The following is an 18,550-nucleotide window of genomic DNA, read 5'->3' as shown; positions in this document are numbered from 1 at the left end:
TCGAAAAACTGTATTATTCTGCAGTGCATTGTGTGGCAATAATTATGTGACAAATTTCAAGTTACAAAGTGTAAACATTTTTGCTTGAGAACTCTGAGGAAATGCTCTTATTTTGTAACAGTGAAAGCGGGCCTGACTTGGAAGCAGTTAATGGAATTTGTTCAAAATATTCTGGGTAAACCAAACTCTAAAAGCACATCTCTCGTAACCTAGAGGTAGTCGAGATACAGGTTCTTTCACAACCTGCCCTCCAGCTTTCTCCAACCAAGTCAAATGTTAATTATTCCAAAGCTGCGCAGTGGCATACAAGGGAAGAGAGCGAGTGTGTGCACATGGCAAGAGCTTGTTATCTGAGATACTAGGATAGGAAGCCAAACCCTCGAATACTGTTGGTGTCCATTCCTGATTTTGCCACTGGCTGATTGTATGACCTTGGGTAATTAATTTAAACATAACAAATCAGAAAGCTTTTAAGGATTTAAGGATTTTAAGGATTGATAGGTAAAGACTTTAATAAAATTTCCTTTGAAGGAAATTTTCAGTCGGTGCACACACATCCAAACTGAAGTCTCACCAGGGATTTGGCAATGCCAGATGAGATGCATGTGAAGGAAAGCAATGCTAAATAAATAGTTCGGCAACCAATCCACATTCGGTTATGCTGGATTATTTCCTCATTCGAGAAAGCCAACCTTTTATTACAAAAGTACAACATATAAGTGATGTCATTTTATTTCCTGAAAATTCCCTTCAAATTCCAAGAAAGAAAAACTATTTGTGTAGTGAAAATGGATGTGGGAAAAAATACTTTATTCTGGAGAGAGATTTTAAGCAATGGGAAAGAAAAAAGGAAGAATGATTTTCTTCTAGTTGCATTTAATTTCCCACAGAATACTTTGAAGACAAATGACTGGGGCCATAACCTTAATTGTTCAAAACTATTAAGCAAATTAATCTGTGAATTTATTTAGAAGTACATCAGGTTCTCTCTTACAGTACTGGGCTTTGAAAGTTCACAATAGGTTTCACATGAGAAGCATGAGACTGATGCTGGCAGTCAGTTTATTTGCTTAGGTTGGGGCAGGAGCAAGAAGAGAAACACTGCAAATGTTTACTCTGCATAAAATAATTTAATCACATCCATTAAGTCTGTGAGACTGGATCAAATCACAGAAGCCTGTAGCGTTGCTGAATTGCTAGTTATTCTCTGCAGAATTATGGGGAAACATTAATGACTAACATTTTATTAATGCTGTTAATTTAATAATTTTTAAAAAATTAAAGGGCAATAAGAGTTACTGCCTGTAACATCTAGAGGGAAATTAGATTGAAATTGTTTTGTGTGATTCATGCTTTTTTCATTAAAGTTCTCAATCTACTGTAAAGTCTGTACAGGTATAAAAGCTGTGGGTGATCATTTAATACATCAGCAGAGCATCTCAGATAGGGATTTATACAGTAAAACCATCTTAGCATGCATTCCCTGAGAGATTGCACTGCTCGCTCAGCCTGGGAAGTGCAGACGATTCAGTAGGTGGCCTCACGCCTGGCCAAGAAAGGAGCTTTAGGAGCAAATCCATGTCCTTCACTGTTTCATCTTTTAGAACTGTCAGTTCCATTATGCTGAATTTTTCTGCTGTTAAAATGTCACTCTTAAAAATGCTCTTTTGTGAAAATCGTTCAATTCTGACCTTTGAAAGCACACATCATCTCCCTCCTGAGATTCTGGGGCTTTTTGGTTTTTTCCTTTGCTGTAATTATGACCAGAATTACATTTAAAAAAAAAAAACCAAAAACCCCAAAACACAAAACACAGGAAGAACAAGACAGACAACATCTTTCCCCTCGACTCCCTCATACTTTTTTCTGTGGAGGAGTAGAAAGAATCAGAAGAGATACGTTTCTCTATGGAGATGGGAGGGTGTGCAGGTTTGTTTTCTGATTTTGAAATTCAAAGAAGTGTACCTGCTTTCTTTGCTCTAACAGTAAAAACAAGCAGAGGCATGCATCAGTGTGTATAAGACTCAGTATTTGCAAAAAGTAGTAAATTCATTGTCTGCACCATCTTAAAACAATTTGTGAATAAGTGTCAAATTCTCTAAATAATTCTGCTAAGAAAAGTGTTCAGGTTCAGAAACACCAAGCACCACTGACTGGGAAGAAAGCAGGTTTGTCTTTATATTTTGTAGTCCAGTGGTCAGAGCCATCATGAGGTGAAATTCAGATGAATTGTTTCTTGTGTTTTCGATGATTTTGAACCCGCTTTGGGTGTAACCACAATATGCGTCCCACCATTGCTCCTGTGACAGCAGTTTTATTTTACATTGCATGCTTGACTAGGAATCTCTAGCATAGTGGATGGGACATTACATCAGCTCCACCCACATGTAGTAACTTCATTTACAAAATGAATTTGTTCTGTTTGCATGTAATTTTCCCCCCTCCTGTCCCATAGGTATGTCCCTTGGACAAAATACCCTAGATGAACAGCATTCTGGAATACTTGCGTTCTTCTCTCACTTTATCAGTGTTCATAAAGCTGGTTGGGTCATCTGAAAACATTTTAGGTGTAGATAAGTGAGGGTTTCAGAAGCAGTATTACAGAGCAGAAAGAACCGAATTTAGTTTTCAGTTTTCAGAGCTCAGTTGCAATTTGTTGGATCTGAAATTAATAAACATATGGAAACTGGTGAGAGTATCAAGCTAGACTTTTATCAGCATGTTGCTACCTCCAAGAAGAGATTTGGATTCCACAGAGGAGCAGTGGGCATTCTGCGTTTGTGTCTCACTGAGTCCATTTAAAAAATCATGGGTTATAGGTAAAAATTGCACTCTTTTTTCTGCTTATCTTGCAATTTGAGCCACAAAGTAGCTAATTTTTAACTTGCTACAATAAATAAGCTTGCTGACTAATTTTGCTTTTAACGATCCCTGTAGGCTCTCAGAAACAGGCATTTGACCTGCTGAATCTCTGTGACTGGAGAAGATAAATAATACAGGGGAGTTTAAAGGGCTTAGTCGTGTAGGGCTTTCTGCTATATTGTGATCCAAGCAAGTGGTCTGCAAGTCATTGTTGAGAATTAGAGATAATCTTTTTTTCTTGATACCTAGGAATGGAGGTTTCAGCAGTGTTTCTCTTTCCATTTTTTGTTCCTTTTTTCTCCTCGTGTATTGTGAGAGAGTCTCTTTTCCTTTTTTTTTAATCTCCGTTCCTTCCTCAGTCTCTGCGCTGTGTTTCATGGGTAACAGAATTACTTTAATATTACTCTTTTTTTGTCAAACATGATGTGAACAGAGTACTACTTGAATCTGAAATGATCTTTGAAGAACAACAAGCCAGTAGGTTTGAAATGGGCCTAAAAGGATCCTCTTGGAGATGATCCAGAGTTTTATCATCTGAATTCTAAATACTGCTTCTTTTACAGTATCACAAACTACAGTGCTAGAACATCATAGAATGACAATGAGATAAAAAGTAATTGGGCCATTCTAATCTGACTGCAGTATGATTATATACATAAAAATCAAGTTTAAATATTTGCATAAAATAAAAAAATAGGTAAGACAATACAGTGCCTGAAACTGCCTTTGGAAAACCACTGAAGAACTTCTCTGTGTTCCCAACAAACTAAATTAAGCTACTCCCAGCAATAAAATTGGATTGACATTTTTTTATCTTAATCTGAGGCTACTTCCAGGTACAGGCCTTAGGCGTGCCTGCAAAATAAAAAAAAGCAATAATATTTTGTTCCTATGTATTCCAGAGGCTTTTGAAGGCTTTACGAATGTTCATTTTAATGATATTAGAATGTTTTTGCAAAGGGTAAAAATAGAAATAAAAGTTGCATTCCCTTCTTGGTAGATCCTCTTCCACATCTCTCAGTTCATGCCTGGCCTCTGTATACTTCATCTCTGTAGAGGTGGGACAAGTGGCAACATCTCTATGTACTTTTTACCCAGTGCCCTTTTGCTGAGTGGTCTGGTGATTGAAGGCAGAGTAAACAGGTTGTGCGGGAGAAAGAAGGGAAGGGGTGCATCATCTTCCCCTGCTTTTAAGGATATCAGGGAAAATAAAGTAATATCATTTGGAGCTACAACTTTTCTTCAGCGCCCTAAGGATTATTCTGTTTTTCAAGGCAAAAAACCTTGAAGAAAAGCAAGCAGATTTATAAAGCTGTGTGGTGTCAGTGATCTTCTTCCACTCCTCCTTCAGGATCTACAAAAAGCTGGGACCAATTCCTCCTATAGAAAGGCAAGGCACGTACGAGCCTCAGCTGAAACACTCAATGAAACAGGCGTGTTTCCTTTTTGTGAGAACACAGTGCACTCTCCCTAAGGAGCTAATTGTTCTGTCCATTTTGGAACCGTTGCGTTTGATTTTCTTTCTAGGAGGAGGGGTGATTTAAGGACTTTAGCTAGACCACGTAACCTTTTGCATGAAATTCCATGGTTACTCCAGAAGAAACTCATGAAATTCAGGTCATGATAGCTGTGTCTTATATAATGTCCATAATGTACAACTTCTGTACTATAAATAAGGGGAAAACAGTAGCCTTGTCCCATAGACCTTGCAGTCAAGAATTTAGCTCTGAACCTGTGAAAAATGTAAATATTACCAAAGCGTTACATCAGGTTGCAATTTATTTATTTAATGAAAAAAGATTGCATATTGCCTTGCTTCTCTGTCTCTCTTATGGAGTGCTACAGAAATGGAATATGCATGCAGCTGTGATCAGACCCAGATCAGAGTACAGAGCACCAGGCTGTCAAGTGAAGGGAAAATGATAAAAATGGAGGAAAAGACACACATACTGTGAAAGTGAAGAATAGTTGGGAATATAAAGACATACAAAATCTTTAGAGCAGCTGTTGGAACGTCCCTATCTTCCCAAGGCAATTAAAGCCTGACTGTGCTGTTACTCAGTTGTACTTGTAACCATTTCCAACCTAGTACTTACAGTGGGGTTCTTCATGGAATAACAATGTGTTTTCTCTTAAAGTACAAGTAGACGTTAGGTTCTCCCTTTTACAAGAATGCTTAAGCCAAACAATAAGAATACTAGGGCTGAAAAGTATAAAGTCACCTTACACTGAAGAAAACCATGTATAGTTTATTTTTGTTCTGATCATTAGAAACAGGACAAAGAACAACAAATTAAAACTAGATTTTGGAACTGTGTAAGACCTGATGGCAGGAAGTGAAATCTTGTTGTACGCAAGCAATTATACTCAGGTCTAGAGAAAGAAAATCAGTCCTTTTATCTCTAGTCTTACTGCAGATCGTCAGCACTGGATAAAATTCAGAATTTTTATACCTACAGAAAACAGACCAGCCTTAGCAGCAGGTTTGTTTTGCCCTTACTAATGGCCTTTGGTTTGCTGGACAGAAGTGTCTGAATTTTTTTTAAACTGGGCAAGCCTGTAGGGAATAAATAAATATTAAGGAATTCTCCCCCAATCCCCAATGTAGCCTTGGGAGTACTGTAGTTTAGTGTTAAGGGGTGCTCATTATTTCAGTAATTCTGAAGCACCTGTCACTGACAAAGTACTTATGTGCAGAACATTAATTCTATATCTAGAAAATCTAAATTAATGGACCAATTCTAAGTCCTCAGCATAGAGACCCTGCCATGCTGCATAGGTGATTGGAACTATTGGAAATAGGTAAAAGATTCCTAATGAAGTGTAAAACAGTGGCAAAAAGGTTTCTCTCTTAAGCAGAGAAACTCCTCTGGATGCTTTTAGACCAAGAAACGCTTCAAGTGGTGACAGTAAAGACCTCTAATTTTCAGGCTGCTGGAAAAGGTAATTTTGCCTCTTGTACATGTTAGGCTTGTTATGTCTTCACTTTTGTTGCCATTATGTTTTGACAGGTAGGGGAGGAGTCAGGACATAGGAATACCAAGGTTTTGCCATCTTGAAGGGATTATTTTTATGTTATTATTTGATGTGAAATCTACTTAGAATTTGGAAAAATTATGAGTTTCTACTGCAGGTTGGTTAATAGTTGTCGGAGGAAACAGTTTCTGAGAAAGGAAAGGGATGGTTCCTCTCAGGTATCTAGCAGATCCAACTCTTGATTGCCTTCAAAAGCAATCAGCACTTTTTCGTAATCATAGAGTCATGTATGTTTTAAGGGACTTTTGGGGGTCATCTAGTCCTGCCTCCTTTTCAAAGTAGATCAAATTAGACTGAGTTGCTCAGGGTCTTGTTGAGTTTTAAATATCTCCAAGGTCAAAAATTTCATAGCCTCTCTGGGCAATCAGTTTCAGTGTTGGACCACCCCAAGGTGATGTAGGTTTTCCTGTCTCTAATCTGAATTCCCCACGTTCCAGCTTGTATCTGTTGCTTCTCCTCCTATCACTGTGCACCTTTGAGAAGAGTCTGGCTCCACCATCTCTATAGCCTCCCAGTAGGTGGTTGGAGACAGCAGCAATATCCCTCTCAGTCTTCTCTTCTTTGGGCTGAACCAGCCCAGTTCTCTCAGGCTCCCCCCTTCCATCACGTGTGCCATCCCTCTAACCATCCTGGTGGCTCTCTGCTAGATGCACTCCAGCGTGTCAGTGTCTTTCTTGTACCGGGGTGTTCAAAGCTGGGCACAGCACCCCAGAAGGGGTCTCAGAAGTGCTGAGCAGAGGAGGAGGGAAACACTTGCCTTGGCTTGCTGGCCACACTCTTGCTAATGCAGGCCAGGATGCCATTGGCTGCCTTTGCCACAGGCGCATTCCTGGCTCATATTCAACTTGTTGTCCACCAGGAACCCCAAGTCCTCTTCTGTAAAGCTGTGTTGTAGCTGGTCAGTCCCCAGCATGTACTGGTGCCTGGGCTTATTGCTCTCCAGGTGCAGTCCATTTACCTTTGCTGAGGTTCATGAGGTTCCCAGCAGCCCATTTCTACAGCCTGTTGACGTTCCTCTGAATAGCAGGCCTGCCCTCCAGCATATCAACCACTCTCCCCGATTTGGTATTGTTCCTGAACTTCCTGAGTGTGCACCTCTGTCCCATTGTTCTGGTTGTTAATAAAGAAATTAAACAGTGTTAGCTCTAGTATTGATCCCTCAGGCATGCAGCAGGTAACCAGCTGCCAGCTGAATTTTGCAGAGTTGACCACAACACTCTGAGCCTGATGAGTAAGCCAATATTCCACCCACCTTATCATCCACCTCGGTAGTACACATCTCACTATTTTGGCTATAAGGATACTGTGGAAGACTGTGTCAAAAGCATTTTACTTTTTAGGATTGTTTACATTTGACTACTTGAATTTTCTACGCTCCCTCTCCACTCTTCTCTGTTCTGTCTACGTAGAGCAATCCCTTTTAACCACTGAAAATGAACTGTCTATCAGAGTCCTGACACTGAACAGAGATGCCTAATTTTGCCCTTGGTTTCCTTGAGAGTCAGTGGATATAGGCACTTTCAGAGGTAAATCAGTTTGCCAAGATCAGAATTAACTCCAAGAGTATTTTTTCTTTTTTCTTTTTTTTTTTTTGGACCCTTGCTATGTCCCTTAACTCTTCTGATTTTATCCCTGTGTGTTAATCCTTTATATTGATTCCTTCATACTTATGGAGGGACGTCTTTGTGCCTTGCATGATTTCTCTTTAATTCTCATGTTGTTGAAAAACCCTTGGTAGAGCCACAGTGATTTCTTATCTTTGCTTTCTGTCTTGCATCAGAGAGGTTTGCTGTTCTCCATTTATAGACCTTTTCAGTCACTGCTACCTTCCTGGCAGTCTTCTGTCATTTAAATTAAGTTTCCAGAAGACTCCATCTGCCAGATCCTCGAGTGTGTTACAGTTTGGTTTATTTTTCTTCTAATCTTTTGACTCCTTCCTCTCCTTACAATAATGAACGCTTCTCATTCACTTTCACTAATCTTGCTTCCCACCTTTATGTTTTCAGTCATTTTCTCATGAAAAACAAATTCAAAATAGCCACTTCACCAGTAGCTTCTTCTAGTTTGCTTGGTTGTGGGGGGGCGCTGGAGGGGGGGCACAGGGCAGGAGAGAAATCATTGCCATAAGAACTTCCTGGAATAACTGTGCCTGTACTAGGAGATTTCAGCATGCCTGAGAGTACTGCTGACCTTTAGAGCATGATCCTTTATGCTAACAAACTGTTAAACTGTGCCCTAGTGTGAGCTTGGTCCTCCCAGCTCGTGCTTTCCCCAAATACTTCTTGGGGGCAGTTCAGCAGATCATCATTCTGGGGGTCATTACCAATAGGCAGTTTGCATGCAGACACTAGTTTGGAAGCTAAAAGATTTTACTTAATTACATGCTACTTTGCCTTGGTGCAAAGGAAAATTCTTGGATGTGTTTCATTCACTGATATATGATTGCTGTATCCTGTACATCTGCTTTTCCAATAGATTTGCAGACTCCATGTAGCGTTAGAAGTCTTTTGTAGGCTTCTGCTGACAGTTCGAAAAATCCCTCCTCCTCCTGATTTTTGCAGATTTTTGTGGTTAAACAAGCCTGCATCTCATTTCTTCTTGAGCATCACAGACAGTATATACATTCTTGACATGAACCTTAACAGTATTTCCATTGTCTTGCATTTTTTTCTCCTTGGTCAACAGGGCACATCTATACACCTTTCCCAGTCAAAAGGACCTTTTAACCATTACAGCCCTGACTTCTGCCTTTACCTCTACCTAATGGTAATGGTGGCCATGATTTGACCAGGCTTATTGAAGTTTATCTCTTCCTACCCATAGCTAAGAAGCCTTAGTTAACCAATGATCAAACAGGTTCCAAGATACAATGCTGGAAGTAACTTAAGATCTTCTGATGGTTATAATATTGATATCTCAAAGGGGGACTGAGGCTTCACAACACCTCAGAGCTTAGTTGAACAGCACTTGATTAACATTTAATGGTTTAAGTATTTGAAATTATGCATTCTGTGCAGTTTTAAATATAGATCTTGTTGACTTTTCACTGGGAAAAGAAGAAAAGTTATTGAAAATAGTACTTTTAAATGTTACAGTGTTTCAGACGTGGTAAATCTGTGAACAGAGTTCTACAGAGAGACATGTCAGGTTAAACAGATGCAACTGAACTTTATCACCAAGTAAAGATCTTCTTCAAACTTCGGCGCAGAAGGATTTTATAGCACCGTACTGAGTATGGGTCTTATTCCTCCGTATAGCGAGTCGGATCAAGAGCTGGCTCGCAATTTCTTTCACAGCAAGTAGGTGAAATGCAGTTTTGAGAGAGCTGGCAGGGAGGGTGTGGAGCGGTAAAAGGAAGCATAAGGGGAAGGCTGGCAAATGTCAGTGATGTTCTGGAGTCTGGGAAAGCTGGTCAGGCCATGGGATTTAGGAAGTTTTGGGATGTTAACGTGTTGGGGGATGGACAGAGGAGAAGATTTAGGTGAGGATAAGTGGGATGTCAGAATGTTGTAGAGACTTCAGAAGGCCTGTTGGGAAGCATGGGGAAGAAACCCCCTCTCTCTCCCCCACACTATTTTTAGCTGTTCCCTCACTCTTGTAACCACTGCCTTCTTTCTCAGTCCCCTAGTATTCATCAGTACCACCAGAACAGCAGGGGAAACAGAGGTCTGCGCAAGCAGGAGGTGAGGATTCAGGCTATATATATGGTGCTGTAACAAGCTGTCTGTTCTATACAAGTATACGTTTTAAGCAGCAAATGTCCTTTTTGCTTTTCTAACAAAGCTAAATGTTATGTCGTTGCCACTAGACTGCCAAGGCTACTGATACAGAATATTTGCTCATGGAAATAATCTAACTTCACCTTTCCTGATACAGAATATTTGCTTGTGGAAATAATTTAACTTCATCTTTCCTACCGAGAGAGAAACCTTGCCCCTTTGTTAGCACTGGCTAAAGCTGTGCTGTGATTGTGTGCATGAGTATAATGGTGGAATTTATGGAGGTCTGTGGAGGTGCCAACATAGCTACTCAAGAGAAATATAGGAACAAGACAGATAAAGGAGCAGAGCACGGATATTTTACTTTTACTTCTTGAAGAACCCAGGAGATCTCTGTTGCTGTGAATTTCATCTTGGCAAGAAATGGCTTGAGGTTTTTCGTTCATTTCTTTTTAAGCACATACGTACCTTATTTTCCTTTTCCTTTGAGAGATGGTTCCATAAAGATGAGCAGGAAACAGGAAACAAACTGATGGGACTTCCAGAGGAAAAATTAAAAGATTTGAAGACTTTTAAAATATTTAAAGATTTTAAAGAAGATTTGAAAATACAGAGTCCTTTTCTGATATAAATAATATTTTATTTATGAGTAATTTTATTCATTGATATGCTTCATAGGATATTAGAGCAGAGCTTCATGAGTAATTTGAAGTCAGGATACAAGACAAGATCAGAAAACAAACGTGTAGTACTTTTAGGATCTGTTAGTATTATACCATTTTGTTGAAACAAAACTACTGAGAGATTTTTCATATTTTAAAATAATTTCAGAAAGAAATATGCACTGACATATTGTACTTCTTCAGTATTTATTCCTCTCTGCTTAGCCTCATCATAGAAGTGAACATTAATGTGTGGATGGTTTGAAGCAGTTTTGTATACATATACTACTTTTTTTCTCATTTATAACTCTTCTTTTTTTTGTTTTTCTGGTAAAGGCTTCAGATTTTTTAGCATGTTAAAGTATCAAAAGTCTTTGTAAGACCTCATTGATGTAGAAATGCTTTTTGGACCTGTATGACCAATGCTTTTAGCTTTTGCAAAGTCAACTTACATATATACACTTGAAAGTTTCTAGTTCCTTCTGATCTTGGAGAAACCTTTAGAGTGTAAAGCAAATGTACGCAGTTGTACAATTGCCAAGCTGTGCGGGAATAGCTGCTGTGTTTTTAAGTCTGGTTTAATAATTTCTTTTTGTTCAGGAATTAATTTTTTTAAAACAATCCGTGTCTCATAGCAATTGTGATATCACATTCAACACTTAGGTAGGTCTACTTTAAAATAGAAATGTTCTCTACGTGTATTTCATCCTTACAAGTCCATGACCTTTTCACTAGGAGGTTAGCAGTCTGACCGGCAGTCTCAGCGGGCCCATGGCAGTTCCTACTTCACATAACTTGGGAATGCAAGCACCACAGCAGTCAGCGCTTGTATATTGATCTCTGACTCTCCTTCCTTCCACTTCATGATAAGTCTGCACCTGATCATGTGGGATGAAAGAATTTATTTTTAATGAGAATGAAGCTAAGAAACACAAGCCACTGTAATTTCTCCCTGGAGTAAGAATGAAATAAAACCCAGTGTGTCCGATCCTGAACATAACTAATGAAGCTATCATTGAAATCAGCCTGGAAAAATCAAAAAGAACCAAATATTAGTGATGTAGCTTTCACTTGGTTTGATTTGTATAAGAAGACAGGCAACATGAAGAAACATTTTGAAGGTGGAGTGACTTATGGTGGACTAGGGGTACCAAGTCTTGTTATGTTTCATGTAATTCTCATTTTTTGGTACTTGTTATGCTGGTGTTAGTGAAACTTGGTTTGCATGCCTGTCTTTATATAGTGAAGCAAATATTTCTCACATCAGTTTTGAATAAAACACACACCTTTTACAGCTGTCTCAAATAATAACACTATGGTGAAGTTGATCTGGTGTTCTTCAAAATATTTATGGAAAAATATTTTTCCACTCTCTGCCAAATCCTTAGTTAGAATTTCAATAATAAGTCTAAATACTTATCAATTGGAAAGAAAACATAGGTAGGTAAAAAGTATTTTCTGTTGGGTTTGGTGTTTTTTTCCCCAAACATTGCAAAAAGGTTTAAAGAAGCTGCCTTTTTTTGAAGCATAGAGGACTTCTTTGAATATCAAAGAAAATCACTTAATCTGCATTTGGTGTATCTCTGTCATTTTGGTTTGTGAGTATAGCAAAGTTGTAGGGATACTTAATAATTTCAGATTCAGAAAAAAATATTTTTCTCATTTTTATTTCTGCTCTACTTTGTTAATATTTTAAAATTTTTTTCTAGTGTTATATGAAGGTTCTATGCCCATTTCTTAAATAACTAGCAGCATTTATAGCAATTATACTGTGAGAATGGGAAGGGGAAAGGAAGGACTCAGGAATAGATGGGCTCTCTTTCAGTCCTGGTTTGTTTTTAGAGTGTACTTCAGATCTCTTCCTTTCAGTGTGTTTGGGTTTTTTATCAAGAGGTAGTTGATAATTAACGGTCCACGTGCAGATCTTGTCCTAACATGGAATATTCACTCAGATGTGGAAGCAAGGAAATCTTCTTGGGTCTCACTGCATAACCACAGCCAGAGAAACAAGAACACAGCTCCTAAAATCTTCCCTTGGCAAGTTTTACCCAAAGATGATGGAAAGTCTGTATAATCTGAATACATTATCTTGCTTCTGAAGTAGCAGTAGTACAATAATGTTAGGAGAATGAGCATCACAGACATCACAGCAACCTACCCTGTGACTTTCAAAATAGACTAGGGGCTGTCTGCTTTCAGGAAGACTTTTTGTTAGTTTGACTTGACACCCTGGACTTCTATGCTGCTAGAACACAGGAACATAGCAACATGAGAAAGGCTGTACTGGGTCAGACCAAATCTGACAGAGATATCTGACATTCCGCCTCTGACTACAGCCAAAAGCAAATGCCTGTGGTTGTGAAAGTATGATGTGAAAGACTGCAGTCTCAGATCATGATCTCTTTTCTTCTCTTGTATGCTTCTCTTTCCTTATCTTTTGCCAGTCAAAAATGTCCACGCAGAATGGTTTTCTTTTGGAAAATGTGATTTGACAGAATTGAGACACAGCATGGTGATGTGTTGATTTAGCAGAAGATTAGAGTGGAGAATAAAGTGACAGGCTAAGCTGGAGCCCTATGGCTGCCCAGACTTCGAAACAAGATGCATAAAAGACAAGATAAAACTTCCTAAGTTAGCCTGAAGCAGAATGCACAAGCTTTAGTCTTGCAAAAGAAACTGAAATCTTTGATCGTTTATCTTGAACTAAGCTATTTTTAAATGGGTAGAAAATGGTTTTCTGGACAGTTTTGGTCTTTTGCCTCCGATATCTGAATGGATGACATGTATTGATCTGCTCTTTCCACCTTAGTTTGGCACTGATATGCTTCTTTCGCCAATAGTGCAGTCCCTAGAGCTTGTGTTCTCTGAAGCAACAGCAATCCTGTTTACATACAGACTTACAAAGAAATATTTAATTCCAAGATTAGTCTGCTGTCTTACCATTATTTACTCATGCAAGAGGTAACACAGAAGATGCTGAAAACTGGTGGTTGACTAACTGAAGGCATTAGAGGTAAAAGCTCTGGTACTAGAGGTGAGATGCAGTTTTCAAGGATGGAGATTATGAGCTAATGTTTCTTTGGAGCTCAAGTGGACAAAATCACAGCAGAAAGGAAAAAAACAGTGAAAAGGAATTAAAAATAAGAGTATTGTAGAACCTGAAAGTTCTGTAAACACTTGAAAAAAAGATTTGAAACAAGAAAGGAATTAAACCAGCATATGATTGTTTTCCTAGAAAAAGTTGAGAAATTACCTAGTAGTAGGAACGAAATCTTTGTGCAAAAATTAAAGTTTCATGATTCACTGGGAAACCCCAATTGAAGGATTCCCGTCTAAACTGTTAGGACAACACAAAGAGAATCAGATTGCTTCCTATTAAGTAAATCACTTCCTTCAACTTGGAGCTTCTTAACAGGGATAAGCTGCAACAGAAAATAAGGAACTGAGACCTCATCTTGAGAAGGAATCAAATGTGTAAGAAAGCTGGCTGGACAACAAGATTTTAATATATGACAGTTCTTGAGGGTTTAGATTTTTTTTTTCTCCATGAGAACCCATTGCTGAGTCAGTCAAGGTCAATTTATCATTTACTACAGAAGAAAAAAATGCAAATGAAAAAAGATGTTTTAGCTTACCCGATCTTCAGAACACATCCATAATGGACATAAATGTTAGTACTTACAGTCCAAGAGAAGCGTTGACGTACAAACACAAGTCATGGCTGCATGATGACTTAATATGGAAAAAGTCCAAGTGATGAAGTGTTATATTATTGTGAAACCCGTAAGAAACTCCTGGCAGTGACAAAATTTAGAATAATAGTAGCATTAGAGAAAATAAGATTTCTAAAGGATCTTAAGAAGTCACCTAGTCTGGCCCTTTCCTCCAACAGCAAAACATACAGTACCTACAAAAATACTTCCAGTAGATCATTTTCGCTACTGTTATGTGGCAGAAAATTCATGCTCGGGGCAAGACACATATCCCAGATAGGAGGTATAAGAATCCTAAAGGTACTTTGTAAGCTGTCTGGGAAAACTGCAGCATTATGAGGTGACATATACACATAAGTTTGGTAACCTGTCATAACTACAATAGTAACGAAATGATTGCTTACTGCAGTTGAAACATAGCCATCAAAGCTCAGGCTGGAAACACAGTGACAAGTTTTCCAGGTTTCTAAGCACTAAAAGACATTTTCTGTTGCTCAATTAAAGGTAGTTTAAGAGGAAATCTGTTAGAGAAGAAGAGACCATCACTATGGAGATAAGTAGGGGGCTAAGAACAGTCTAGGCCATTGATGTGAAAATGCCCTGATGACAAAGCATACAGCGAACAGTTAAGTTTATATAACTTGCAGTTTGAAAATTCTTTCTTTTTTCTCCATTGATCGTGCATTATATAAGGTGCCACTTGTTAGATGATGATTAGAGCTGAGAAAGGTGTGTTATGATGCACATTAGGATAAATTTATGAAAGCTGTTTAGCTTAGCATCTTCCCTCAGAATAAATGTAAGAAGGGCAATAAGCTTTTTTACAGAATAAAGTAGGTGAAGCAGTAGGAGCTGTATCTGCTGACAAAGAAAAGTGGAGCTAAGCGATCAAAGAGATTTCAGTAGCAGCTGAACAGGGTATTGTAGAGCTGTGGATCTGAAAGAGAAGCAGCAGCTGAAATATTCAGTATTCGGAAAATATCCAGAGGGAACATTAGAAACAATCACAGAAATTGGAAGTCATAGAGCAAAGCAGGGAAGCAATGGGGATTTGGAAGACAGCTGGGAGGGAGGTGACTGGAGCTATGTGGAAGTTGGGGACATTGATGGCAATTTGGAAGCAGTGGGCGGCAAGATCATGAAGAACATGCTAATTTATTGGGTGGTAGGAACAATGATAGGGGTCTTATGACAAAACTTTGTGCTTTCTCAGTACCATTATTAATTTAACAACTTTTTATGTTTTTATACTTGCAGGATAGAACAAGCTTTGGAAGAACCAGATCAGCATTTGAAGACAATAGAATCACAGGTCTCAAAATGCAGAGATAATACGTTTGGACAGATGTGACTGTAATGCTGTCAGCTGCTGCTATTCCATATCAAGGCCTCCGATATTTGCTGTTTATTCTTCAAGCCAAAGCCCTTGGAGACAAGTGATTAGAGACAAATATTAGCTTTCATTGTTTTTAAGGAAGATTCTGAGAAAATCTTGAAATCATGACCCAAATGTACACTAACAGTTAAAAATACACACCACAAGTAAAAATAGCCTGCAACTGTTTATTTTAAATCTCAGATTTTTCATGATCAACTCTTTTGAGACGAGAGCCATGATTTGCTAACATTTGACAATTAAATGCTGTAACTGAGGGCAGAAATTGGTCAACAGAGTCTTTTGCAAATTATGACTGTGAAGGGAAGGAATGAAATAGTTTGATACTCAGATTGTATTTCCAGAGACCCAACAGGGATTTTAAAAGGCTGGGTTTTTTTTTTCCCGAACAGATATTCCCCCATAAAGATATTTTGTAATTTGGAAGAAAAAAAATGGTCGGAAGTCATTGTGATACAAAAACTACAAAAGCCTTGGGTTAATTTGAGTGATTTTTTTTCAGGGTGTAACAATTTTTAGTATGGGAACTATAAGGAGAGTCATAGAGTGAGCTATATGGTAAGATTTGCAAAACTGTGCACTGCAATGAAACCATTGTAGTGAAAATTTTTCAGTTTTATGTAAATCAGAGTCTGTTGGTAGTCCAATTTCTACTTCTGATATTTTAAAGTCTCTTATTTTTCCTTTGCTCTTATACCTTTGTTGGAAGGGCTTTCTGTTGCAAGAGCAGAATTACATATGCATTCTCAGGTCCAGCTGACTAGTAACTGTTGCAGTCTTTGTCCTGTCTAAACCAGGACCAATACTTCCTGACATCTAGATACCAGGAAACAGCATTTTCTTATTCTTTCCCGATTATTACCTCCTGCATCAGGCAAGACTGTTTCTACCCATAATGTGATGATAAAAGGAAGAAAGCAATTTCCTGTTGAAAGTTTTACTTTCTGCTGTTAGGCAGGTAGTTGCCTTATTATTCTCATTTAATCAAAAGAGAAAGAGGGGAAATAGTGATTTTTATTTTTTGTCTAGAAATGTGCAAAGCTTCAAGTGATGATGACACAAACTTTTGAATTCTGGTCTGCTATTTTAGTCTATCACAACCAAAGGAAAGCTAATCGTACTTTGCATGGCCATCAATCAGCACTATTTCTTTTGTATATCAGCCTCCACAACTGGTTTTAATGATTGCAGTTTCTATATTGTAGGTATAGGATAAACATTAATTAGCTGTTGGGCACAAAAGTCTTAGTGGGCTGAACAGAATCGTCTGAGTATCCCCCTATGCCAGCAAATAGAGGAATATATACTAAACTGCATGTGAGGACAAGAGTTTTAACTGGATACCTTGGGAAAAATAGAGACCAGGTCAAGACGTACCAATGAGCTAGTTCATTGTAGGGTTCAGTGCTGCCAAACATATAAAAAAACCTCTCGGCAGCCCAAGTTGTTTTCTTGTCTTCTGCAGACCATTTCAAAAGTTCTGGTGTTGTTTTGAGTCTACAGTGAAGTATGGTTTTCCTTTATTACATTATTTTGAAGTTAAATTACTCTTTTCTGTCTAGCACTGCTTTTAGTTCTGATAATCCTGAGGTCGTATCAGCAAGTTTTCTTTTTCACAGATTTGAAACCTGCAGTCTTAATGGAAGCTGAGATCTCCTGTCACAGAAGCTAAAGATTTTAGAATAGCCAATATTAAAAATCTCAGTGAAGTCAGAACAGTTGGCAGAACTCAGAGTTGCAAGTAATTCAGAACAAAATGTAGCCTACAAAATTAGTTGTTGAAGAAGATGTATGAGCTGGAAGAAACACAAGCTTGACTTTCAGTTGCTATTACGAGCCTACAGTGCTGACAGTTAAACCCATTTCTTTCTAATTACATAAGAAGAAAATACAAAGAGAGCAAAAGGGTGAGTGGGCCATATAAACAGGCCTCATATGTTGAGGCTTTGGCAATGTGTCCGACACTGAAACAGATTCTGAAATTATGCTGTGGTAAGTCACAATACCTATTGTTCCCATTCTTGTCCATAAGCTGTGTCCCCTGTTTATATTGCCTCTGCAATGATGCAATACTTTGCAAGAAGTGCCGGTGATTTGTGGAAGTGTCTGGCTGGATGGCTTCGACCACAGAGAATGGTAATGCGCGCAACCCAAACTGTTAAGCCTTAACTCCCTAACCCAAAGCATTTATTACTCAGCTGTTGGTTAAAACATTCAGGACATATATTTGTTCTTTTTGGATTTTTTTTGATGGAGAAAGTTCCTTACTGGAAAAAAATACAATTTCTTTGCAGAAATTCCATTTCATTGAAAATCCAGTATTCATTTGAAAAAAATTACTTTGATGGGACTTTTTGACCAGCTCTAAAACTGTCTGTAGAGATGAACTATGCAACACTGGGGTTTATCTGGTCATGAATAATCCCACTGATAGAGCATTATCAAACATATGTTCCAAGACCTTGCTCCTGAAAGCAAAGGTTTGCTTAAAGCAGGAAAACTGAGGTGGTTCTAAAGTCACTTATCCAATGCAATTTATTTATTTTTATGTATATGAGCTAAAATTACATTAGCTGAAAGCTAAGACCTTTTTGTCTTTGTTCAATTTTCTGACAGTAGTTTGTACGTGAGCCTATTTCTAAGCAACAATCGAGAAAAACAAACATGTTAATGGAGAATGAATGGTGTATATATAGAATCGTCTGCAGGTTATTCAAGGACAGCTCTGGTAGCTAAAACTAATTAGATCTCTATCTAACTAAACATATACCTAGCTATAGCTGTATTTGGCGATTACTTTTTTAGGTGACAGTGTCACCTGAACCATACATACCCAGCTGCATGGTATGTATAGCCAAACCTCTGTTAAGGTCTTCCGTTCGTCCCTCCCTCAAGGTACGGAAGAGAAGCGGAGGCAGAGCTCTGCCCGCCTGAGGTAAAGCCCGCTCTAACCCTGCTTCAGAGGCAGGACGGCGGCTCGCTGCCTAGGAGGGGGCACGGACTGCACCTGGGCAAGGGGGCTCGCAGAGGAGGAGGAGGAGGAGGAGGAGGAGGAGGAGGAAGAGGGCGCGGCCGGCTCTGCCCGCCCGCGCACCGCCCCTCCCTTAACACCGCCCCTCGGCCGGCTAACGGCCGCCGGCTGACGGCCGCCGCGCCACCTGC

This window comes from Calonectris borealis, chromosome 1 (genome assembly GCF_964195595.1).
Source record: "Calonectris borealis chromosome 1, bCalBor7.hap1.2, whole genome shotgun sequence".
NCBI classification, from domain to species: Eukaryota; Metazoa; Chordata; class Aves; order Procellariiformes; family Procellariidae; genus Calonectris; species Calonectris borealis.
The sequence above is the reverse complement of the archived record's forward strand: the minus strand, read 5'-3'. Positions refer to the sequence as shown.